Source organism: Aphelocoma coerulescens, chromosome 2 (assembly GCF_041296385.1).
Source record: "Aphelocoma coerulescens isolate FSJ_1873_10779 chromosome 2, UR_Acoe_1.0, whole genome shotgun sequence".
Lineage (NCBI taxonomy): Eukaryota > Metazoa > Chordata > Aves > Passeriformes > Corvidae > Aphelocoma > Aphelocoma coerulescens.
Window position 1 is genome coordinate 122,709,010 of NC_091015.1, and position 25,300 is coordinate 122,734,309.

Below are 25,300 nucleotides of genomic sequence, written 5' to 3' on the forward strand. Positions count from 1 at the left end.
AAGCCCCCATCAGGAAGACTGGCATGCAACAATGTTTGCATTGTTCGGCTATCCCATTGGAATGACTTTCGCAATGTCAGTGTCCTTGGAGCTCTGGGCTTTGTGGTTTCCTGAGATCGAACCCTAGGCACAACCCTAACCCTAACCCAAACCCAAGACACAGCCAGAAATCGGGCATTGGGCTGTGTCAAGTTGCAAAGAAAAAGAAGTGAAGAGAGTAAGTTTGGGGCAGTGTTGAGCTCCCCTTGGCATGCCTATCGCATGGCCAGTATGCCTGGAGCTCAAGGCTTTGTGGTTTTCTGAACCCTAACCCTAGGCATAACCCTAACCCTAACCCTACGTGGAACCTAAAACATATGTTTCTGCTGAGGCAAGCACCCATCAAGAAAGACTGGCATGCAACAATGTTTGCATTGTTCTGCTCTCCCGGTGGCATGCCTTTCCCATTGTCAGTGTGCTTGGAGCTCTGGGCTTTGTGGTTTCCTGAGATCGAACCCTAGGCATAACCCTAACCCTAACCCTAGCTGAGGCCTAAAATATATGGTTGGGCTGAGGCAAGCACCCATCACGAAGACTGGTATGCAACAATGTTTGCAGTGTTGTGCTCTCCCGTTGGCATGCCTTTGGCATTGTCAGTGTCCTTGGAGCTCTGGGCTTTGTGGTTTCCTGAGATCGAACCCTAGGCATAACCCTAACCCTAACCCTAACCTGAACCCAAGACACAGAAATCGGGCATTGGGTTGTGTCCAGTTGCAAACAGAAAGATGAGAGTAAGTTTGGAGCAGTGTTGTGCTCCCGTTGGCATGCCTATTGTATGGTCAGTATCCCTGGAGATCAAGGCTTTGTTGTTTTCTGAACCCTAACCCTAGGCATAACCCTAACCCTTACCCTAGGTGGAGCCTAAAACATATGGTTGGGCTGAGGCAAGCACCCATCAGGAAGACTGGCGTGCAGCAATGTTTGCATTGTTCTGCTCTCCCGATGGCATGCCTTTGGCATTGTCAGTGTCCTTGGAGCTCTGGGCTTTGTGGTTTCCTGAGACCCAACCCTAGGCATGCCCCTAACCCGAACCCTAGACACAGCCAGAAATCGGGCATTGGGCTGTGTCAAGTTGCAAAGAAAAAGAAGTGAAGAGAGTAAGTTTGGGGCAGTGTTGAGCTCCCCTTGGCATGCCTATTGCATGGCCAGTATCCCTGGAGCTCTAGACTTTGTGGTTTTCTGAACCCTAACCCTAGGCATAACCCTAATCCTAACCCTAACCCTAGGTGGAGCCTAAAACATATGGTTGGGCTGAAGCAAGCACCCATCAGGAAGACTGGCGTGCAGCAATGTTTGCATTGTTCTGCTCTCCCGATGGCATGCCTTTGGCATTGTCAGTGTCCTTGGAGCTCTGGGCTTTGTGGTTTCCTGAGACCTAACCCTAGGCATGCCCCTAACCCTAACCCTAGACACAGCCAGAAATCGGGCATTGGGCTGTGACAAGTTGCAAAGAAAAAGAAGTGAAGAGAGTAAGTTTGGGGCAGTGTTGAGCTCCCCTTGGCATGCCTATTGCATGGCCAGTATCCCTGGAGCCCTAGACTTTGTGGTTTTCTGAACCCTAACCCTAGGCATAACCCTAATCCTAACCCTAACCCTAGGTGGAGCCTTAAACATATGGATGGGCTGAGGCAAGCACCCATCAGGAAGACTGGCATGCAGCAATGTTTGCATTGTTCTGCTCTCCCGTTGGCATGCGTTTAGCATTTTCAGTGTACGTGGAGCTCTGGGCTTTGTGGTTTACTGAGACCTAACCCTATGCATACCCCTAACCCTAACCCTAGACAGAGCCAGAAATTGGGCATTGGGCTGTGTCCAGTTGCAAAGAAAAAGAAATGAAGAGAGTAAGTTTGGGGCAGTGTTGACCTCCCCTTGGCATGCCTTTTGCATTGTCAGTGTCCTTGGAGCTCTGGGCTTTGTGGTTTTCTGAACCCTAACCCTAGCCATAATCCTAACCCTAACCCTAGGTGGAGCCTAAAATATATGGTTGGGCTGAGGCAAGCACCAATCAGGAAGACAAGAATGTTGGAAGGTTTGCACAGTTCCGTACTCCCCTAGCAATGCCTTTGGAATTCTCGGTCTCCTTGGAGATCTAGGCTTTGTGGTTTTCTGAACCCTTACCCTAGGCATAACCCTAATCCTAACCCTAACCCTAGGTGGAGCCTAAAACATATGGATGGGCTGAGGCAAACACCAGTCAGGAAGACATAAATGCCATAAGGTTTGGCCAGTGCCGGACTCCACTTGGCATGCCTTCCTCGTTGTCAGTGTCCTTGGAGCACTGGGCTTTGTGGTTTTCTGAGACCTAAACCTAGGCTTAACCCTAACCCTAACCCAAGACACAGCCAGAAATTGGGCATTGGGCTGTGTCCAGTTGCAAAGAAAAAGAAGTGAAGAGAGTAAGTTTGGGGCAGTGTTATGCTCCCCTTGGCATGCCTATCGTATGGTCAGTATCTCTGGAGCTGAAGGCTTTGTCGTTTTCTGAACCCTAACCCTAGGCATAACCCTAATCCTAACCCTACCCCTAGGTGGAACCTAAAATATATGGTTGGGCTGAGGCAGGCACCAATACGGAAGACAAGAATGCCGCAAGGTCTGCACTGTGCCGCTCTCCCGTTGGCATGCCTTTGGTATTGTAAGTGTCCTTGGAGCTCTGGGATCTGTAGTTTTCTGAACCCTAAACCTAGGCATAACCCTAACCCTAACCTGAACCCAAGACACAACCAGAAATAGGGCATTGGGCTCTGTCAAGTTGCAAACAAAAAGAAGTGAAGAGAGTAAGTTTGGGGCAGTGTTGAGCTCTCCCGTTGGCATGCCTTTGGTATTGTCAGTGTCCTCGGAGCTCTGGGCTCTGTAGTTTTCTGAACCCTAAACCTAGGCATAACCCTAACCCTAACCTGAACCCAAGACACAACCAGAAATAGGGCATTGGGCTCTGTCAAGTTGCAAACAAAAAGAAGTGAAGAGAGTAAGTTTGGGGCAGTGTTGAGCTCCCCTTGGCATGCCTATTGCATGGCCAGTATCCCTGGAGCTCTAGGCTTTGTGGTTTTCTGAACCCTAACCCTAGGCATAACCCTAACCCTAACCCTAGGTGGAGCCTAAAATATATGGTTACGCTGAGGCAAGCACCCATCAGGAAGACTGGTATGCAACAATGTTTGCAGAGTTCTGCTCCCCCGTTGGCATGCCTTTGGCATTGTCAGTGTACTTGGAGCTCTGGGCTTTGTGGTTTCCTGAGATTGAACCCTAGGCATAACCCTAACCCTAACTCTAACCTGAACCTAAGAAACATAAATCGGGCATTGGGCTGAGTCCAGTTGCAAACAGAAAGATGAGAGTAAGTTTGGAGCAGTGTTGTGCTCCCGTTGGCATGCCTATTGTATGGTCAGTATCCCTGGAGATCAAGGCTTTGTGGTTTTCTGAACTCTAACCCTAGGCATAACCCTAACCCTAGGTGGAGCCTAAAATATATGGTTGGGCTGAGGCAAGTACCAATCAGGAAGACAAGAATGTTGGAAGGTTCGCACAGTTCCGTACTCCCCTAGCAATGCCTTTGGAATTCTCGGTCTCCTTGGAGCTCTGGGCTTTGTGGTTTTCTGAACCCTAACCCTAGGCATAACCCTAACCCTAACCCTAACTGGAGCCTAAAACATATGGTACGGCTGAGGCAAGCCCCCATCAGGAAGACTGGCATGCAACAATGTTTGCATTGTTCGGCTATCCCATTGGAATGACTTTCGCAATGTCAGTGTCCTTGGAGCTCTGGGCTTTGTGGTTTCCTGAGATCGAACCCTAGGCACAACCCTAACCCTAACCCAAACCCAAGACACAGCCAGAAATCGGGCATTGGGCTGTGTCAAGTTGCAAAGAAAAAGAAGTGAAGAGAGTAAGTTTGGGGCAGTGTTGAGCTCCCCTTGGCATGCCTATCGCATGGCCAGTATGCCTGGAGCTCAAGGCTTTGTGGTTTTCTGAACCCTAACCCTAGGCATAACCCTAACCCTAACCCTACGTGGAACCTAAAACATATGTTTCTGCTGAGGCAAGCACCCATCAAGAAAGACTGGCATGCAACAATGTTTGCATTGTTCTGCTCTCCCGGTGGCATGCCTTTCCCATTGTCAGTGTGCTTGGAGCTCTGGGCTTTGTGGTTTCCTGAGATCGAACCCTAGGCATAACCCTAACCCTAACCCTAGCTGAGGCCTAAAATATATGGTTGGGCTGAGGCAAGCACCCATCACGAAGACTGGTATGCAACAATGTTTGCAGTGTTGTGCTCTCCCGTTGGCATGCCTTTGGCATTGTCAGTGTCCTTGGAGCTCTGGGCTTTGTGGTTTCCTGAGATCGAACCCTAGGCATAACCCTAACCCTAACCCTAACCTGAACCCAAGACACAGAAATCGGGCATTGGGTTGTGTCCAGTTGCAAACAGAAAGATGAGAGTAAGTTTGGAGCAGTGTTGTGCTCCCGTTGGCATGCCTATTGTATGGTCAGTATCCCTGGAGATCAAGGCTTTGTTGTTTTCTGAACCCTAACCCTAGGCATAACCCTAACCCTTACCCTAGGTGGAGCCTAAAACATATGGTTGGGCTGAGGCAAGCACCCATCAGGAAGACTGGCGTGCAGCAATGTTTGCATTGTTCTGCTCTCCCGATGGCATGCCTTTGGCATTGTCAGTGTACGTGGAGCTCTGGGCTTTGTGGTTTCCTGAGACCTAACCCTAGGCATGCCCCTAACCCTAACCCTAGACACAGCCAGAAATCGGGCATTGGGCTGTGTCAAGTTGCAAAGAAAAAGAAGTGAAGAGAGTAAGTTTGGGGCAGTGTTGAGCTCCCCTTGGCATGCCTATTGCATGGCCAGTATCCCTGGAGCTCTAGACTTTGTGGTTTTCTGAACCCTAACCCTAGGCATAACCCTAATCCTAACCCTAACCCTAGGTGGAGCCTAAAATATATGGATGGGCTGAGGCAAACACCAATCAGGAAGACATAAATGCCATAAGGTTTGGTCAGTGTTGGACTCCCCTTGGCATGCTTTCCTCGTTGTCATTGTCCTTGAAGCTCTGGGCTTTGTGGTTTCCTGAGACCTAAAACTAGGCTTAACCCTTACCCTAACCCAAGACACAGCCAGAAATCGGGCATTGGGCTGTGACAAGTTGAAAACAAAAAGAAGTGAAGAGAGTAAGTTTTGGGCAGTGTTGAGCTCCCCTTAGCATGCCTATTGCATGGCCAGTATCCCTGAAGATCAAGGCTTTGTGGTTTTCTGAACCCTAACCCTAGGCATAACCCTAACCCTAACCCTAGGTGGAACCTAAAACATATGGTTCGGCTGAGGCAAGCACCCATCAGGAAGACTGGTATGCAACAATGTTTGCAGAGTTGTGCTCTCCCGTTGGAATGCCTTTGGCATTGTCATTGTCCTTGGAGCTCTGGGCTTTGTGGTTTCCTGAGATCGAACCCTAGGCATAACCCTAACCCTAACCCGAACCTGAACCCAAGACACAGAAATCGGGCATTGGGCTGTGTCCAGTTGCAAACAGAAAGATGAGAGTAAGTTTGGAGCAGTGTTGTGCTCCCGTTGGCATGCCTATTGTATGGTCAGTATCCCTGGAGCTCTAGGCTTTGTGGTTTTCCGAACCCTAACCCTAGGCATAACCCTAACCCTTACCCTAGGTGGAGCCTAAAACATATAGTTGGGCTGAGGCAAGCACCCATCAGGAACACTGGCATGCAACAATCTTTGCATTGTTCTGCTCCCCCGTTGGCATGCCTTTGGCATTGTCAGTGTACTTGGAGCTCTGGGCTTTGTGGTTTCCTGAGATCGAACCCTAGGCATAACCCTAACCCTAACTCTAACCTGAACCTAAGAAACATAAATCGGGCATTGGGCTTAGTCCAGTTGCAAACAGAAAGATGAGAGTAAGTTTGGAGCAGTGTTGAGCTCCCCTTGGCATGCCTATTGTATGGTCAGTATCCCTGGAGATCAAGGCTTTGTTGTTTTCTGAACCCTAACCCTAGGCATAACCCTAACCCTTACCCTAGGTGGAGCCTAAAACATATGGTTGGGCTGAGGCAAGCACCCATCAGGAAGACTGGCGTGCAGCAATGTTTGCATTGTTCTGCTCTCCCGATGGCATGCCTTTGGCATTGTCATTGTCCTTGGAGCTCTGGGCTTTGTGGTTTCCTGAGACCTAACCCTAGGCATGCCCCTAACCCTAACCCTAGACACAGCCAGAAATCGGGCATTGGGCTGTGTCAAGTTGCAAAGAAAAAGAAGTGAAGAGAGTAAGTTTGGGGCAGTGTTGAGCTCCCCATGGCATGCCTATTGCATGGCCAGTATCCCTGGAGCTCAAGGCTTTGTGGTTTTCTGAACCCTAACCCTAGGCATAACCCTAATCCTAACCCTAACCCTAGGTGGAGCCTAAAATATATGGATGGGCTGAGGCAAACACCAATCAGGAAGACATAAATGCCATAAGGTTTGGTCAGTGTTGGACTCCCCTTGGCATGCTTTCCTCGTTGTCATTGTCCTTGAAGCTCTGGGCTTTGTGGTTTCCTGAGACCTAAAACTAGGCTTAACCCTTACCCTAACCCAAGACACAGCCAGAAATCGGGCATTGGGCTGTGACAAGTTGAAAACAAAAAGAAGTGAAGAGAGTAAGTTTGGGGCAGTGTTGAGCTCCCCTTAGCATGCCTATTGCATGGCCAGTATCCCTGGAGATCAAGGCTTTGTGGTTTTCTGAACCCTAACCCTAGGCATAACCCTAACCCTAACCCTAGGTGGAGCCTAAAACATATGATTCTGCTGAGGCAAGCACCCATCAAGAAAGACTGGCATGCAACAATGTTTGCATTGTTCTGCTCTCCCGTTGGCATGCGTTTAGCATTGTCAGTGTGCTTGGAGCTCTGGGCTTTGTGGTTTCCTGAGATCGAACCCTAGGCATGCCCCTAACCCTAACCCTAGACACAGCCAGAAATCGGGCATTGGGCTGTGTCAAGTTGCAAAGAAAAAGAAGTGAAGAGAGTAAGTTTGGGGCAGTGTTGAGCTCCGCTTGGCATGCCTATCACATGGCCAGTATCCCTGGAGATCAAGGCTTTGTGGTTTTCTGAACCCTAACCCTAGGCATAACCCTAACCCTAACCCTAGCTGGAGCCTAAAACATATGGATGGGCTGAGGCAAGCACCCATCAGGAAGACTGGCATGCAGCAATGTTTGCATTGTTCTGCTCTCCCGTTGGCATGCGTTTAGCATTTTCAGTGTACGTGGAGCTCTGGGCTTTGTGGTTTACTGAGACCTAACCCTATGCATACCCCTAACCCTAACCCTAGACAGAGCCAGAAATTGGGCATTGGGCTGTGTCCAGTTGCAAAGAAAAAGAAATGAAGAGAGTAAGTTTGGGGCAGTGTTGACCTCCCCTTGGCATGCCTTTTGCATTGTCAGTGTCCTTGGAGCTCTGGGCTTTGTGGTTTTCTGAACCCTAACCCTAGCCATAATCCTAACCCTAACCCTAGGTGGAGCCTAAAATATATGGTTGGGCTGAGGCAAGCACCAATCAGGAAGACAAGAATGTTGGAAGGTTTGCACAGTTCCGTACTCCCCTAGCAATGCCTTTGGAATTCTCGGTCTCCTTGGAGATCTAGGCTTTGTGGTTTTCTGAACCCTTACCCTAGGCATAACCCTAATCCTAACCCTAACCCTAGGTGGAGCCTAAAACATATGGATGGGCTGAGGCAAACACCAGTCAGGAAGACATAAATGCCATAAGGTTTGGCCAGTGCCGGACTCCACTTGGCATGCCTTCCTCGTTGTCAGTGTCCTTGGAGCACTGGGCTTTGTGGTTTTCTGAGACCTAAACCTAGGCTTAACCCTAACCCTAACCCAAGACACAGCCAGAAATTGGGCATTGGGCTGTGTCCAGTTGCAAAGAAAAAGAAGTGAAGAGAGTAAGTTTGGGGCAGTGTTATGCTCCCCTTGGCATGCCTATCGTATGGTCAGTATCTCTGGAGCTGAAGGCTTTGTCGTTTTCTGAACCCTAACCCTAGGCATAACCCTAATCCTAACCCTACCCCTAGGTGGAACCTAAAATATATGGTTGGGCTGAGGCAGGCACCAATACGGAAGACAAGAATGCCGCAAGGTCTGCACTGTGCCGCTCTCCCGTTGGCATGCCTTTGGTATTGTAAGTGTCCTTGGAGCTCTGGGATCTGTAGTTTTCTGAACCCTAAACCTAGGCATAACCCTAACCCTAACCTGAACCCAAGACACAACCAGAAATAGGGCATTGGGCTCTGTCAAGTTGCAAACAAAAAGAAGTGAAGAGAGTAAGTTTGGGGCAGTGTTGAGCTCTCCCATTGGCATGCCTATTGCATGGCCAGTATCCCTGGAGCTCTAGGCTTTGTGGTTTTCTGAACCCTAACCCTAGGCATAACCCTAACCCTAACCCTAGGTGGAGCCTAAAATATATGGTTGCGCTGAGGCAAGCACCCATCAGGAAGACTGGTATGCAACAATGTTTGCAGAGTTCTGCTCCCCCGTTGGCATGCCTTTGGCATTGTCAGTGTGCTTGGAGCTCTGGGCTTTGTGGTTTCCTGAGATCGAACCCTAGGCATAACCCTAACCCTAACTCTAACCTGAACCTAAGAAACATAAATCGGGCATTGGGCTGAGTCCAGTTGCAAACAGAAAGATGAGAGTAAGTTTGGAGCAGTGTTGTGCTCCCGTTGGCATGCCTATTGTATGGTCAGTATCCCTGGAGATCAAGGCTTTGTGGTTTTCTGAACTCTAACCCTAGGCATAACCCTAACCCTAGGTGGAGCCTAAAATATATGGTTGGGCTGAGGCAAGTACCAATCAGGAAGACAAGAATGTTGGAAGGTTTGCACAGTTCCGTACTCCCCTAGCAATGCCTTTGGAATTCTCGGTCTCCTTGGAGCTCTGGGCTTTGTGGTTTTCTGAACCCTAACCCTAGGCATAACCCTAACCCTAACCCTAGCTGGAGCCTAAAACATATGGTACGGCTGAGGCAAGCCCCCATCAGGAAGACTGGCATGCAACAATGTTTGCATTGTTCTGCTATCCCATTGGTATGACTTTCGCAATGTCAGTGTCCTTGGAGCTCTGGGCTTTGTGGTTTCCTGAGATCGAACCCTAGGCACAACCCTAACCCTAACCCAAACCCAAGACACAGCCAGAAATCGGGCATTGGGCTGTGTCAAGTTGCAAAGAAAAAGAAGTGAAAAGAGTAAGTTTGGGGGAGTGTTGAGCTCCCCTTGGCATGCCTATCGCATGGCCAGTATGCCTGGAGCTCAAGGCTTTGTGGTTTTCTGAACCCTAACCCTAGGCATAACCCTAACCCTAACCCTACGTGGAACCTAAAACATATGTTTCTGCTGAGGCAAGCACCCATCAAGAAAGACTGGCATGCAACAATGTTTGCATTGTTCTGCTCTCCCGGTGGCATGCCTTTCCCATTGTCAGTGTGCTTGGAGCTCTGGGCTTTGTGGTTTCCTGAGATCGAACCCTAGGCATAACCCTAACCCTAACCCTAGCTGAGGCCTAAAACATATGGTTGCGCTGAGGCAAGCACCCATCAGGAAGACTGGTATGCAACAATGTTTGCAGAGTTGTGCTCTCCCGTTGGAATGCCTTTGGCATTGTCATTGTCCTTGGAGCTCTGGGCTTTGTGGTTTCCTGAGATCGAACCCTAGGCATAACCCTAACCCTAACCCGAACCTGAACCCAAGACACAGAAATCGGGCATTGGGCTGTGTCCAGTTGCAAACAGAAAGATGAGAGTAAGTTTGGAGCAGTGTTGTGCTCCCGTTGGCATGCCTATTGTATGGTCAGTATCCCTGGAGCTCTAGGCTTTGTGGTTTTCCGAACCCTAACCCTAGGCATAACCCTAACCCTTACCCTAGGTGGAGCCTAAAACATATAGTTGGGCTGAGGCAAGCACCCATCAGGAACACTGGCATGCAACAATCTTTGCATTGTTCTGCTCCCCCGTTGGCATGCCTTTGGCATTGTCAGTGTACTTGGAGCTCTGGGCTTTGTGGTTTCCTGAGATCGAACCCTAGGCATAACCCTAACCCTAACTCTAACCTGAACCTAAGAAACATAAATCGGGCATTGGGCTTAGTCCAGTTGCAAACAGAAAGATGAGAGTAAGTTTGGAGCAGTGTTGAGCTCCCCTTGGCATGCCTATTGTATGGTCAGTATCCCTGGAGATCAAGGCTTTGTTGTTTTCTGAACCCTAACCCTAGGCATAACCCTAACCCTTACCCTAGGTGGAGCCTAAAACATATGGTTGGGCTGAGGCAAGCACCCATCAGGAAGACTGGCGTGCAGCAATGTTTGCATTGTTCTGCTCTCCCGATGGCATGCCTTTGGCATTGTCATTGTCCTTGGAGCTCTGGGCTTTGTGGTTTCCTGAGACCTAACCCTAGGCATGCCCCTAACCCTAACCCTAGACACAGCCAGAAATCGGGCATTGGGCTGTGTCAAGTTGCAAAGAAAAAGAAGTGAAGAGAGTAAGTTTGGGGCAGTGTTGAGCTCCCCATGGCATGCCTATTGCATGGCCAGTATCCCTGGAGCTCAAGGCTTTGTGGTTTTCTGAACCCTAACCCTAGGCATAACCCTAATCCTAACCCTAACCCTAGGTGGAGCCTAAAATATATGGATGGGCTGAGGCAAACACCAATCAGGAAGACATAAATGCCATAAGGTTTGGTCAGTGTTGGACTCCCCTTGGCATGCTTTCCTCGTTGTCATTGTCCTTGAAGCTCTGGGCTTTGTGGTTTCCTGAGACCTAAAACTAGGCTTAACCCTTACCCTAACCCAAGACACAGCCAGAAATCGGGCATTGGGCTGTGACAAGTTGAAAACAAAAAGAAGTGAAGAGAGTAAGTTTGGGGCAGTGTTGAGCTCCCCTTAGCATGCCTATTGCATGGCCAGTATCCCTGGAGATCAAGGCTTTGTGGTTTTCTGAACCCTAACCCTAGGCATAACCCTAACCCTAACCCTAGGTGGAGCCTAAAACATATGATTCTGCTGAGGCAAGCACCCATCAAGAAAGACTGGCATGCAACAATGTTTGCATTGTTCTGCTCTCCCGTTGGCATGCGTTTAGCATTGTCAGTGTGCTTGGAGCTCTGGGCTTTGTGGTTTCCTGAGATCGAACCCTAGGCATGCCCCTAACCCTAACCCTAGACACAGCCAGAAATCGGGCATTGGGCTGTGTCAAGTTGCAAAGAAAAAGAAGTGAAGAGAGTAAGTTTGGGGCAGTGTTGAGCTCCGCTTGGCATGCCTATCACATGGCCAGTATCCCTGGAGATCAAGGCTTTGTGGTTTTCTGAACCCTAACCCTAGGCATAACCCTAACCCTAACCCTAGCTGGAGCCTAAAACATATGGATGGGCTGAGGCAAGCACCCATCAGGAAGACTGGCATGCAGCAATGTTTGCATTGTTCTGCTCTCCCGTTGGCATGCGTTTAGCATTTTCAGTGTACGTGGAGCTCTGGGCTTTGTGGTTTACTGAGACCTAACCCTATGCATACCCCTAACCCTAACCCTAGACAGAGCCAGAAATTGGGCATTGGGCTGTGTCCAGTTGCAAAGAAAAAGAAATGAAGAGAGTAAGTTTGGGGCAGTGTTGACCTCCCCTTGGCATGCCTTTTGCATTGTCAGTGTCCTTGGAGCTCTGGGCTTTGTGGTTTTCTGAACCCTAACCCTAGCCATAATCCTAACCCTAACCCTAGGTGGAGCCTAAAATATATGGTTGGGCTGAGGCAAGCACCAATCAGGAAGACAAGAATGTTGGAAGGTTTGCACAGTTCCGTACTCCCCTAGCAATGCCTTTGGAATTCTCGGTCTCCTTGGAGATCTAGGCTTTGTGGTTTTCTGAACCCTTACCCTAGGCATAACCCTAATCCTAACCCTAACCCTAGGTGGAGCCTAAAACATATGGATGGGCTGAGGCAAACACCAGTCAGGAAGACATAAATGCCATAAGGTTTGGCCAGTGCCGGACTCCACTTGGCATGCCTTCCTCGTTGTCAGTGTCCTTGGAGCACTGGGCTTTGTGGTTTTCTGAGACCTAAACCTAGGCTTAACCCTAACCCTAACCCAAGACACAGCCAGAAATTGGGCATTGGGCTGTGTCCAGTTGCAAAGAAAAAGAAGTGAAGAGAGTAAGTTTGGGGCAGTGTTATGCTCCCCTTGGCATGCCTATCGTATGGTCAGTATCTCTGGAGCTGAAGGCTTTGTCGTTTTCTGAACCCTAACCCTAGGCATAACCCTAATCCTAACCCTACCCCTAGGTGGAACCTAAAATATATGGTTGGGCTGAGGCAGGCACCAATACGGAAGACAAGAATGCCGCAAGGTCTGCACTGTGCCGCTCTCCCGTTGGCATGCCTTTGGTATTGTAAGTGTCCTTGGAGCTCTGGGATCTGTAGTTTTCTGAACCCTAAACCTAGGCATAACCCTAACCCTAACCTGAACCCAAGACACAACCAGAAATAGGGCATTGGGCTCTGTCAAGTTGCAAACAAAAAGAAGTGAAGAGAGTAAGTTTGGGGCAGTGTTGAGCTCTCCCATTGGCATGCCTATTGCATGGCCAGTATCCCTGGAGCTCTAGGCTTTGTGGTTTTCTGAACCCTAACCCTAGGCATAACCCTAACCCTAACCCTAGGTGGAGCCTAAAATATATGGTTGCGCTGAGGCAAGCACCCATCAGGAAGACTGGTATGCAACAATGTTTGCAGAGTTCTGCTCCCCCGTTGGCATGCCTTTGGCATTGTCAGTGTGCTTGGAGCTCTGGGCTTTGTGGTTTCCTGAGATCGAACCCTAGGCATAACCCTAACCCTAACTCTAACCTGAACCTAAGAAACATAAATCGGGCATTGGGCTGAGTCCAGTTGCAAACAGAAAGATGAGAGTAAGTTTGGAGCAGTGTTGTGCTCCCGTTGGCATGCCTATTGTATGGTCAGTATCCCTGGAGATCAAGGCTTTGTGGTTTTCTGAACTCTAACCCTAGGCATAACCCTAACCCTAGGTGGAGCCTAAAATATATGGTTGGGCTGAGGCAAGTACCAATCAGGAAGACAAGAATGTTGGAAGGTTTGCACAGTTCCGTACTCCCCTAGCAATGCCTTTGGAATTCTCGGTCTCCTTGGAGCTCTGGGCTTTGTGGTTTTCTGAACCCTAACCCTAGGCATAACCCTAACCCTAACCCTAGCTGGAGCCTAAAACATATGGTACGGCTGAGGCAAGCCCCCATCAGGAAGACTGGCATGCAACAATGTTTGCATTGTTCTGCTATCCCATTGGTATGACTTTCGCAATGTCAGTGTCCTTGGAGCTCTGGGCTTTGTGGTTTCCTGAGATCGAACCCTAGGCACAACCCTAACCCTAACCCAAACCCAAGACACAGCCAGAAATCGGGCATTGGGCTGTGTCAAGTTGCAAAGAAAAAGAAGTGAAAAGAGTAAGTTTGGGGGAGTGTTGAGCTCCCCTTGGCATGCCTATCGCATGGCCAGTATGCCTGGAGCTCAAGGCTTTGTGGTTTTCTGAACCCTAACCCTAGGCATAACCCTAACCCTAACCCTACGTGGAACCTAAAACATATGTTTCTGCTGAGGCAAGCACCCATCAAGAAAGACTGGCATGCAACAATGTTTGCATTGTTCTGCTCTCCCGGTGGCATGCCTTTCCCATTGTCAGTGTGCTTGGAGCTCTGGGCTTTGTGGTTTCCTGAGATCGAACCCTAGGCATAACCCTAACCCTAACCCTAGCTGAGGCCTAAAATATATGGTTGGGCTGAGGCAAGCACCCATCACGAAGACTGGTATGCAACAATGTTTGCAGTGTTGTGCTCTCCCGTTGGCATGCCTTTGGCATTGTCAGTGTCCTTGGAGCTCTGGGCTTTGTGGTTTCCCGAGATCGAACCCTAGGCATAACCCTAACCCTAACCCGAACCTGAACCCAAGACACAGAAATCGGGCATTGGGTTGTGTCCAGTTGCAAACAGAAAGATGAGAGTAAGTTTGGAGCAGTGTTGTGCTCCCGTTGGCATGCCTATTGTATGGTCAGTATCCCTGGAGATCAAGGCTTTGTTGTTTTCTGAACCCTAACCCTAGGCATAACCCTAACCCTTACCCTAGGTGGAGCCTAAAACATATGGTTGGGCTGAGGCAAGCACCCATCAGGAAGACTGGCGTGCAGCAATGTTTGCATTGTTCTGCTCTCCCGATGGCATGCCTTTGGCATTGTCAGTGTCCTTGGAGCTCTGGGCTTTGTGGTTTCCTGAGACCTAACCCTAGGCATGCCCCTAACCCTAACCCTAGACACAGCCAGAAATCGGGCATTGGGCTGTGTCAAGTTGCAAAGAAAAAGAAGTGAAGAGAGTAAGTTTGGGGCAGTGTTGAGCTCACCTTGGCATGCCTATTGCATGGCCAGTATCCCTGGAGCTCTAGACTTTGTGGTTTTCTGAACCCTAACCCTAGGCATAACCCTAATCCTAACCCTAACCCTAGGTGGAGCCTAAAATATATGGATGGGCTGAGGCAAACACCAATCAGGAAGACATAAATGCCATAAGGTTTGGTCAGTGTTGGACTCCCCTTGGCATGCTTTCCTCGTTGTCATTGTCCTTGAAGCTCTGGGCTTTGTGGTTTCCTGAGTCCTAAAACTAGGCTTAAGCCTTACCCTAACCCAAGACACAGCCAGAAATCGGGCATTGGGCTGTGACAAGTTGAAAACAAAAAGAAGTGAAGAGAGTAAGTTTGGGGCAGTGTTGAGCTCCCCTTAGCATGCCTATTGCATGGCCAGTATCCCTGGAGCTCAAGGCTTTGTGGTTTTCTGAACCCTAACCCTAGGCATAACCCTAACCCTAACCCTAGGTGGAGCCTAAAACATATGTTTCTGCTGAGGCAAGCACCCATCAAGAAAGACTGGCATGCAACAATGTTTGCATTGTTCTTCTCTCCCGTTGGCATGCGTTTAGCATTGTCAGTGTGCTTGGAGCTCTGGGCTTTGTGGTTTCCTGAGATCGAACCATAGGCATGCCCCTAACCCTAACCCTAGACACAGCCAGAAATCGGGCATTGGGCTGTGTCAAGTTGCAAAGAAAAAGAAGTGAAGAGAGTAAGTTTGGGGCAGTGTTGAGCTCCGCTTGGCATGCCTATCACATGGCCAGTATCCCTGGAGATCAAGGCTTTGTGGTTTTCTGAACCCTAACCCTAGGCATAACCCTAACCCTAACCCTAGGTGGAGCCTAAAACATATGGATGGGCTTAGGCAAGCACCCATCAGGAAGACTGGCATGCAGCAATGTTTGCATTGTTCTGCTCTCCCGTTGGCATGCGTTTAGCATTTTCAGTGTACGTGGAGCTCTGGGCTTTGTGGTTTACTGAGACCTAACCCTATGCATACCCCTAACCCTAACCCTAGACAGAGCCAGAAATTGGGCATTGGGCTGTGTCCAGTTGCAAAGAAAAAGAAATGAAGAGAGTAAGTTTGGGGCAGTGTTGACCTCCCCTTGGCATGCCTTTTGCATTGTCAGTGTCCTTGGAGCTCTGGGCTTTGTGGTTTTCTGAACCCTAACCCTAGCCATAATCCTAACCCTAACCCTAGGTGGAGCCTAAAATATATGGTTGGGCTGAGGCAAGCACCAATCAGGAAGACAAGAATGTTGGAAGGTTTGCACAGTTCCGTACTCCCCTAGCAATGCCTTTGGAATTCTCGGTCTCCTTGGAGATCTAGGCTTTGTGGTTTTCTGAACCCTTACCCTAGGCATAACCCTAATCCTAACCCTAACCCTAGGTGGAGCCTAAAACATATGGATGGGCCGAGGCAAACACCAGTCAGGAAGACATAAATGCCATAAGGTTTGGCCAGTGCCGGACTCCACTTGGCATGCCTTCCTCGTTGTCAGTGTCCTTGGAGCACTGGGCTTTGTGGTTTTCTGAGACCTAAACCTAGGCTTAACCCTAACCCTAACCCAAGACACAGCCAGAAATTGGGCATTGGGCTGTGTCCAGTTGCAAAGAAAAAGAAGTGAAGAGAGTAAGTTTGGGGCAGTGTTATGCTCCCCTTGGCATGCCTATCGTATGGTCAGTATCTCTGGAGCTGAAGGCTTTGTCGTTTTCTGAACCCTAACCCTAGGCATAACCCTAATCCTAACCCTACCCCTAGGTGGAACCTAAAATATATGGTTGGGCTGAGGCAGGCACCAATACGGAAGACAAGAATGCCGCAAGGTCTGCACTGTGCCGCTCTCCCGTTGGCATGCCTTTGGTATTGTAAGTGTCCTTGGAGCTCTGGGATCTGTAGTTTTCTGAACCCTAAACCTAGGCATAACCCTAACCCTAACCTGAACCCAAGACACAACCAGAAATAGGGCATTGGGCTCTGTCAAGTTGCAAACAAAAAGAAGTGAAGAGAGTAAGTTTGGGGCAGTGTTGAGCTCTCCCATTGGCATGCCTATTGCATGGCCAGTATCCCTGGAGCTCTAGGCTTTGTGGTTTTCTGAACCCTAACCCTAGGCATAACCCTAACCCTAACCCTAGGTGGAGCCTAAAATATATGGTTGCGCTGAGGCAAGCACCCATCAGGAACACTGGTATGCAACAATGTTTGCAGAGTTCTGCTCCCCCGTTGGCATGCCTTTGGCATTGTCAGTGTGCTTGGAGCTCTGGGCTTTGTGGTTTCCTGAGATCGAACCCTAGGCATAACCCTAACCCTAACTCTAACCTGAACCTAAGAAACATAAATCGGGCATTGGGCTGAGTCCAGTTGCAAACAGAAAGATGAGAGTAAGTTTGGAGCAGTGTTGTGCTCCCGTTGGCATGCCTATTGTATGGTCAGTATCCCTGGAGCTCTGGCCTTTGTCGTTTTCTGAACCCTAACCCTAGGCATAACCCTAACCCTAACCCTAGGTGGAGCCTAAAATATATGGTTGGGCTGAGGCAAGCACCAATCAGGAAGACAAGAATGTTGGAAGGTTCGCACAGTTCCGTACTCCCCTAGCAATGCCTTTGGAATTCTCGGTCTCCTTGGAGCTCTGGGCTTTGTGGTTTTCTGAACCCTAACCCTAGGCATAACCCTAACCCTAACCCTAGCTGGAGCCTAAAACATATGGTACGGCTGAGGCAAGCACCCATCAGGAAGACTGGCATGCAACAATGTTTGCATTGTTCTGCTATCCCATTGGAATGACTTTCGCAATGTCAGTGTCCTTGGAGCTCTGGGCTTTGTGGTTTCCTGAGATCGAACCCTAGGCACAACCCTAACCCTAACCCAAACCCAAGACACAGCCAGAAATTGGGCATTGGGCTGTGTCAAGTTGCAAAGAAAAAGAAGTGAAGAGAGTAAGTTTGGGGCAGTGTTATGCTCCCCTTGGCATGCCTATCGTATGGTCAGTATCTCTGGAGCTGAAGGCTTTGTCGTTTTCTGAACCCTAACCCTAGGCATAACCCTAATCCTAACCCTACCCCTAGGTGGAACCTAAAATATATGGTTGGGCTGAGGCAGGCACCAATACGGAAGACAAGAATGCCGCAAGGTCTGCACTGTGCCGCTCTCCCGTTGGCATGCCTTTGGTATTGTCAGTGTCCTCGGAGCTCTGGGCTCTGTAGTTTTCTGAACCCTAAACCTAGGCATAACCCTAACCCTAACCTGAACCCAAGACACAACAAGAAATAGGGCATTGGGCTCTGTCAAGTTGCAAACAAAAAGAAGTGAAGAGAGTAAGTTTGGGGCAGTGTTGAGCTCCCCTTGGCATGCCTATTGCATGGCCAGTATCCCTGGAGCTCTAGGCTTTGTGGTTTTCTGAACCCTAACCCTAGGCATAACCCTAACCCTAACCCTAGGTGGAGCCTAAAATATATGGTTGCGCTGAGGCAAGCACCCATCAGGAAGACTGGTATGCAACAATGTTTGCAGAGTTCTGCTCCCCCATTGGCATGCCTTTGGCATTGTCAGTGTACTTGGAGCTCTGGGCTTTGTGGTTTCCTGAGATTGAACCCTAGGCATAACCCTAACCCTAACTCTAACCTGAACCTAAGAAACATAAATCGGGCATTGGGCTGAGTCCAGTTGCAAACAGAAAGATGAGAGTAAGTTTGGAGCAGTGTTGTGCTCCCGTTGGCATGCCTATTGTATGGTCAGTATCCCTGGAGATCAAGGCTTTGTGGTTTTCTGAACTCTAACCCTAGGCATAACCCTAACCCTAGGTGGAGCCTAAAATATATGGTTGGGCTGAGGCAAGTACCAATCAGGAAGACAAGAATGTTGGAAGGTTTGCACAGTTCCGTACTCCCCTAGCAATGCCTTTGGAATTCTCGGTCTCCTTGGAGATCTAGGCTTTGTGGTTTTCTGAACCCTAACCCTAGGCATAACCCTAACCCTAACCCTAGCTGGAGCCTAAAACATATGGTACGGCTGAGGCAAGCCCCCATCAGGAAGACTGGCATGCAACAATGTTTGCATTGTTCTGCTATCCCATTGGTATGACTTTCGCAATGTCAGTGTCCTTGGAGCTCTGGGCTTTGTGGTTTCCTGAGATCGAACCCTAGGCACAACCCTAACCCTAACCCAAACCCAAGACACAGCCAGAAATCGGGCATTGGGCTGTGTCAAGTTGCAAAGAAAAAGAAGTGAAGAGAGTAAGTTTGGGGCAGTGTTGAGCTCCCCTTGGCATGCCTATCGCATGGCCAGTATGCCTGGAGCTCAAGGCTTTGTGGTTTTCTGAACCCTAACCCTAGGCATAACCCTAACCCTAACCCTACGTGGAACCTAAAACATATGTTTCTGCTGAGGCAAGCACCCATCAAGAAAGACTGGCATGCAACAATGTTTGCATTGTTCTGCTCTCCCGGTGGCATGCCTTTCCCATTGTCAGTGTGCTTGGAGCTCTGGGCTTTGTGGTTTCCTGAGATCGAACCCTAGGCATAACCCTAACCCTAACCCTAGCTGAGGCCTAAAATATATGGTTGGGCTGAGGCAAGCACCCATCACGAAGACTGGTATGCAACAATGTTTGCAGTGTTGTGCTCTCCCGTTGGCATGCCTTTGGCATTGTCAGTGTCCTTGGAGCTCTGGGCTTTGTGGTTTCCTGAGATCGAACCCTAGGCATAACCCTAACCCTAACCCTAACCTGAACCCAAGACACAGAAATCGGGCATTGGGTTGTGTCCAGTTGCAAACAGAAAGATGAGAGTAAGTTTGGAGCAGTGTTGTGCTCCCGTTGGCATGCCTATTGTATGGTCAGTATCCCTGGAGATCAAGGCTTTGTTGTTTTCTGAACCCTAACCCTAGGCATAACCCTAACCCTTACCCTAGGTGGAGCCTAAAACATATGGTTGGGCTGAGGCAAGCACCCATCAGGAAGACTGGCGTGCAGCAATGTTTGCATTGTTCTGCTCTCCCGATGGCATGCCTTTGGCATTGTCAGTGTCCTTGGAGCTCTGGGCTTTGTGGTTTCCTGAGACCTAACCCTAGGCATGCCCCTAACCCGAACCCTAGACACAGCCAGAAATCGGGCATTGGGCTGTGTCAAGTTGCAAAGAAAAAGAAGTGAAGAGAGTAAGTTTGGGGCAGTGTTGAGCTCCCCTTGGCATGCCTATTGCATGGCCAGTATCCCTGGAGCTCTAGACTTTGTGGTTTTCTGAACCCTAACCCTAGGCATAACCCTAATCCTAACCCTAACCCTAGGTGGAGCCTAAAATATATGGATGGGCTGAGGCAAACACCAATCAGGAAGACATAAATGCCATAAGGTTTGGTCAGTGTTGGACTCCCCTTGGCATGCTTTCCTCGTTGTCATTGTCCTTGAAGCTCTGGGCTTTGTGGTTTCCTGAGACCTAAAACTAGGCTTAACCCTTACCCTAACCCAAGACACAGCCAGAAATCGGGCATTGGGCTGTGACAAGTTGAAAACAAAAAGAAGTGAAGAGAGTAAGTTTGGGGCAGTGTTGAGCTCCCCTTAGCATGCCTATTGCATGGCCAGTATCCCTGAAGATCAAGGCTTTGTGGTTTTCTGAACCCTAACCCTAGGCATAACCCTAACCCTAACCCTAGGTGGAACCTAAAACATATGGTTCGGCTCAGGCAAGCACCCATCAGGAAGACTGGTATGCAACAATGTTTGCAGAGTTGTGCTCTCCCGTTGGAATGCCTTTGGCATTGTCATTGTCCTTGGAGCTCTGGGCTTTGTGGTTTCCTGAGATCGAACCCTAGGCATAACCCTAACCCTAACCCGAACCTGAACCCAAGACACAGAAATCGGGCATTGGGCTGTGTCCAGTTGCAAACAGAAAGATGAGAGTAAGTTTGGAGCAGTGTTGTGCTCCCGTTGGCATGCCTATTGTATGGTCAGTATCCCTGGAGCTCTAGGCTTTGTGGTTTTCCGAACCCTAACCCTAGGCATAACCCTAACCCTTACCCTAGGTGGAGCCTAAAACATATAGTTGGGCTGAGGCAAGCACCCATCAGGAACACTGGCATGCAACAATCTTTGCATTGTTCTGCTCCCCCGTTGGCATGCCTTTGGCATTGTCAGTGTACTTGGAGCTCTGGGCTTTGTGGTTTCCTGAGATCGAACCCTAGGCATAACCCTAACCCTAACTCTAACCTGAACCTAAGAAATATAAATCGGGCATTGGGCTGAGTCCAGTTGCAAACAGAAAGATGAGAGTAAGTTTGGAGCAGTGTTGTGCTCCCGTTGGCATGCCTATTGTCTGGTCAGTATCCCTGGAGATCAAGGCTTTGTTGTTTTCTGAACCCTAACCCTAGGCATAACCCTAACCCTTACCCTAGGGGGAGCCTAAAACATATGGTTGGGCTGAGGCAAGCACCCATCAGGAAGACTGGCGTGCAGCAATGTTTGCATTGTTCTGCTCTCCCGATGGCATGCCTTTGGCATTGTCATTGTCCTTGGAGCTCTGGGCTTTGTGGTTTCCTGAGACCTAACCCTAGGCATGCCCCTAACCCTAACCCTAGACACAGCCAGAAATCGGGCATTGGGCTCTGTCAAGTTGCAAAGAAAAAGAAGTGAAGAGAGTAAGTTTGGGGCAGTGTTGAGCTCCCCTTGGCATGCCTATTGCATGGCCAGTATCCCTGGAGCTCTAGACTTTGTGGTTTTCTGAACCCTAACCCTAGGCATAACCCTAATCCTAACCCTAACCCTAGGTGGAGCCTAAAATATATGGATGGGCTGAGGCAAACACCAATCAGGAAGACATAAATGCCATAAGGTTTGGTCAGTGTTGGACTCCCCTTGGCATGCTTTCCTCGTTGTCATTGTCCTTGAAGCTCTGGGCTTTGTGGTTTCCTGAGACCTAAAACTAGGCTTAACCCTTACCCTAACCCAAGACACAGCCAGAAATCGGGCATTGGGCTGTGACAAGTTGAAAACAAAAAGAAGTGAAGAGAGTAAGTTTGGGGCAGTGTTGAGCTCCCCTTAGCATGCCTATTGCATGGCCAGTATCCCTGAAGATCAAGGCTTTGTGGTTTTCTGAACCCTAACCCTAGGCATAACCCTAACCCTAACCCTAGGTGGAACCTAAAACATATGGTTCGGCTGAGGCAAGCACCCATCAGGAAGACTGGTATGCAACAATGTTTGCAGAGTTGTGCTCTCCCGTTGGAATGCCTTTGGCATTGTCATTGTCCTTGGAGGTCTGGGCTTTGTGGTTTCCTGAGATCGAACCCTAGGCATAACCCTAACCCTAACCCGAACCTGAACCCAAGACACAGAAATCGGGCATTGGGCTGTGTCCAGTTGCAAACAGAAAGATGAGAGTAAGTTTGGAGCAGTGTTGTGCTCCCGTTGGCATGCCTATTGTATGGTCAGTATCCCTGGAGCTCTAGGCTTTGTGGTTTTCCGAACCCTAACCCTAGGCATAACCCTAACCCTTACCCTAGGTGGAGCCTAAAACATATAGTTGGGCTGAGGCAAGCACCCATCAGGAACACTGGCATGCAACAATCTTTGCATTGTTCTGCTCCCCCGTTGGCATGCCTTTGGCATTGTCAGTGTACTTGGAGCTCTGGGCTTTGTGGTTTCCTGAGATCGAACCCTAGGCATAACCCTAACCCTAACTCTAACCTGAACCTAAGAAACATAAATCGGGCATTGGGCTTAGTCCAGTTGCAAACAGAAAGATGAGAGTAAGTTTGGAGCAGTGTTGAGCTCCCCTTGGCATGCCTATTGTATGGTCAGTATCCCTGGAGATCAAGGCTTTGTTGTTTTCTGAACCCTAACCCTAGGCATAACCCTAACCCTTACCCTAGGTGGAGCCTAAAACATATGGTTGGGCTGAGGCAAGCACCCATCAGGAAGACTGGCGTGCAGCAATGTTTGCATTGTTCTGCTCTCCCGATGGCATGCCTTTGGCATTGTCAGTGTCCTTGGAGCTCTGGGCTTTGTGGTTTCCTGAGACCTAACCCTAGGCATGCCCCTAACCCTAACCCTAGACACAGCCAGAAATCGGGCATTGGGCTGTGTCAAGTTGCAAAGAAAAAGAAGTGAAGAGAGTAAGTTTGGGGCAGTGTTGAGCTCCCCATGGCATGCCTATTGCATGGCCAGTATCCCTGGAGCTCAAGGCTTTGTGGTTTTCTGAACCCTAACCCTAGGCATAACCCTAATCCTAACCCTAACCCTAGGTGGAGCCTAAAATATATGGATGGGCTGAGGCAAACACCAATCAGGAAGACATAAATGCCATAAGGTTTGGTCAGTGTTGGACTCCCCTTGGCATGCTTTCCTCGTTGTCATTGTCCTTGAAGCTCTGGGCTTTGTGGTTTCCTGAGACCTAAAACTAGGCTTAACCCTTACCCTAACACAAGACACAGCCAGAAATCGGGCATTGGGCTGTGACAAGTTGAAAACAAAAAGAAGTGAAGAGAGTAAGTTTGGGGCAGTGTTGAGCTCCCCTTAGCATGCCTATTGCATGGCCAGTATCCCTGGAGATCAAGGCTTTGTGGTTTTCTGAACCCTAACCCTAGGCATAACCCTAACCCTAACCCTAGGTGGAACCTAAAACATATAGTTGGGCTGAGGCAAGCACCCATCAGGAACACTGGCATGCAACAATCTTTGCATTGTTCTGCTCCCCCGTTGGCATGCCTTTGGCATTGTCAGTGTACTTGGAGCTCTGGGCTTTGTGGTTTCCTGAGATCGAACCCTAGGCATAACCCTAACCCTAACTCTAACCTGAACCTAAGAAATATAAATCGGGCATTGGGCTGAGTCCAGTTGCAAACAGAAAGATGAGAGTAAGTTTGGAGCAGTGTTGTGCTCCCGTTGGCATGCCTATTGTATGGTCAGTATCCCTGGAGATCAAGGCTTTGTTGTTTTCTGAACCCTAACCCTAGGCATAACCCTAACCCTTACCCTAGGGGGAGCCTAAAACATATGGTTGGGCTGAGGCAAGCACCCATCAGGAAGACTGGCGTGCAGCAATGTTTCCATTGTTCTGCTCTCCCGATGGCATGCCTTTGGCATTGTCATTGTCCTTGGAGCTCTGGGCTTTGTGGTTTCCTGAGACCTAACCCTAGGCATGCCCCTAACCCTAACCCTAGACACAGCCAGAAATCGGGCATTGTGCTGTGTCAAGTTGCAAAGAAAAAGAAGTGAAGAGAGTAAGTTTGGGGCAGTGTTGAGGTCCGCTTGGCATGCCTATCACATGGCCAGTATCCCTGGAGATCAAGGCTTTGTGGTTTTCTGAACCCTAATCCTAGGCATAACCCTAACCCTAACCCTAGGTGGAGCCTAAAACATATGGTTGGGCTGAGGCAAGCACCCATCAGGAAGACTGGCATGCAGCAATGTTTGCATTGTTCTGCTCTCCCGTTGGCATGCGTTTAGCATTTTCAGTGTACGTGGAGCTCTGGGCTTTGTGGTTTACTGAGACCTAACCCTATGCATACCCCTAACCCTAACCCTTGACAGAGCCAGAATTTGGGCATTGGGCTGTGTCCAGTTGCAAAGAAAAAGAAATGAAGAGAGTAAGTTTGGGGCAGTGTTGACCTCCCCTTGGCATGCCTTTTGCATTGTCAGTGTCCTTGGAGCTCTGGGCTTTGTGGTTTTCTGAGACCTAAACCTAGGCTTAACCCTAACCCTAACCCAAGACACAGCCAGAAATTGGGCATTGGGCTGTGTCCAGTTGCAAAGAAAAAGAAGTGAAGAGAGTAAGTTTGGGGCAGTGTTATGCTCCCCTTGGCATGCCTATCGTATGGTCCGTATCTCTGGAGCTGAAGGCTTTGTCGTTTTCTGAACCCTAACCCTAGGCATAACCCTAATCCTAACCCTACCCCTAGGTGGAACCTAAAATATATGGTTGGGCTGAGGCAGGCACCAATACGGAAGACAAGAATGCCGCAAGGTCTGCACTGTGCCGCTCTCCTGTTGGCATGCCTTTGGTATTGTCAGTGTCCTTGGAGCTCTGGGCTCTGTAGTTTTCTGAACCCTAAACCTAGGCATAACCCTAACCCTAACCTGAACCCAAGACACAACCAGAAATAGGGCATTGGGCTCTGTCAAGTTGCAAACAAAAAGAAGTGAAGAGAGTAAGTTTGGGGCAGTGTTGAGCTCTCCCATTGGCATGCCTATTGCATGGCCAGTATCCCTGGAGCTCTAGGCTTTGTGGTTTTCTGAACCCTAACCCTAGGCATAACCCTAACCCTAACCCTAGGTGGAGCCTAAAATATATGGTTGCGCTGAGGCAAGCACCCATCAGGAAGACTGGTATGCAACAATGTTTGCAGAGTTCTGCTCCCCCGTTGGCATGCCTTTGGCATTGTCAGTGTGCTTGGAGCACTGGGCTTTGTGGTTTCCTGAGATCGAACCCTAGGCATAACCCTAACCCTAACTCTAACCTGAACCTAAGAAACATAAATCGGGCATTGGGCTGAGTCCAGTTGCAAACAGAAAGATGAGAGTAAGTTTGGAGCAGTGTTGTGCTCCCGTTGGCATGCCTATTGTATGGTCAGTATCCCTGGAGCTCTGGGCTTTGTGGTTTTCTGAGATCGAACCCTAGGCATAACCCTAACCCTAACCCTAGGTGGAGCCTAAAATATATGGTTGGGCTGAGGCAAGCACCAATCAGGAAGACAAGAATGTTGGAAGGTTCGCACAGTTCCGTACTCCCCTAGCAATGCCTTTGGAATTCTCGGTCTCCTTGGAGCTCTGGGCTTTGTGGTTTTCTGAACCCTAACCCTAGGCATAACCCTAACCCTAACCCTAGCTGGAGCCTAAAACATAT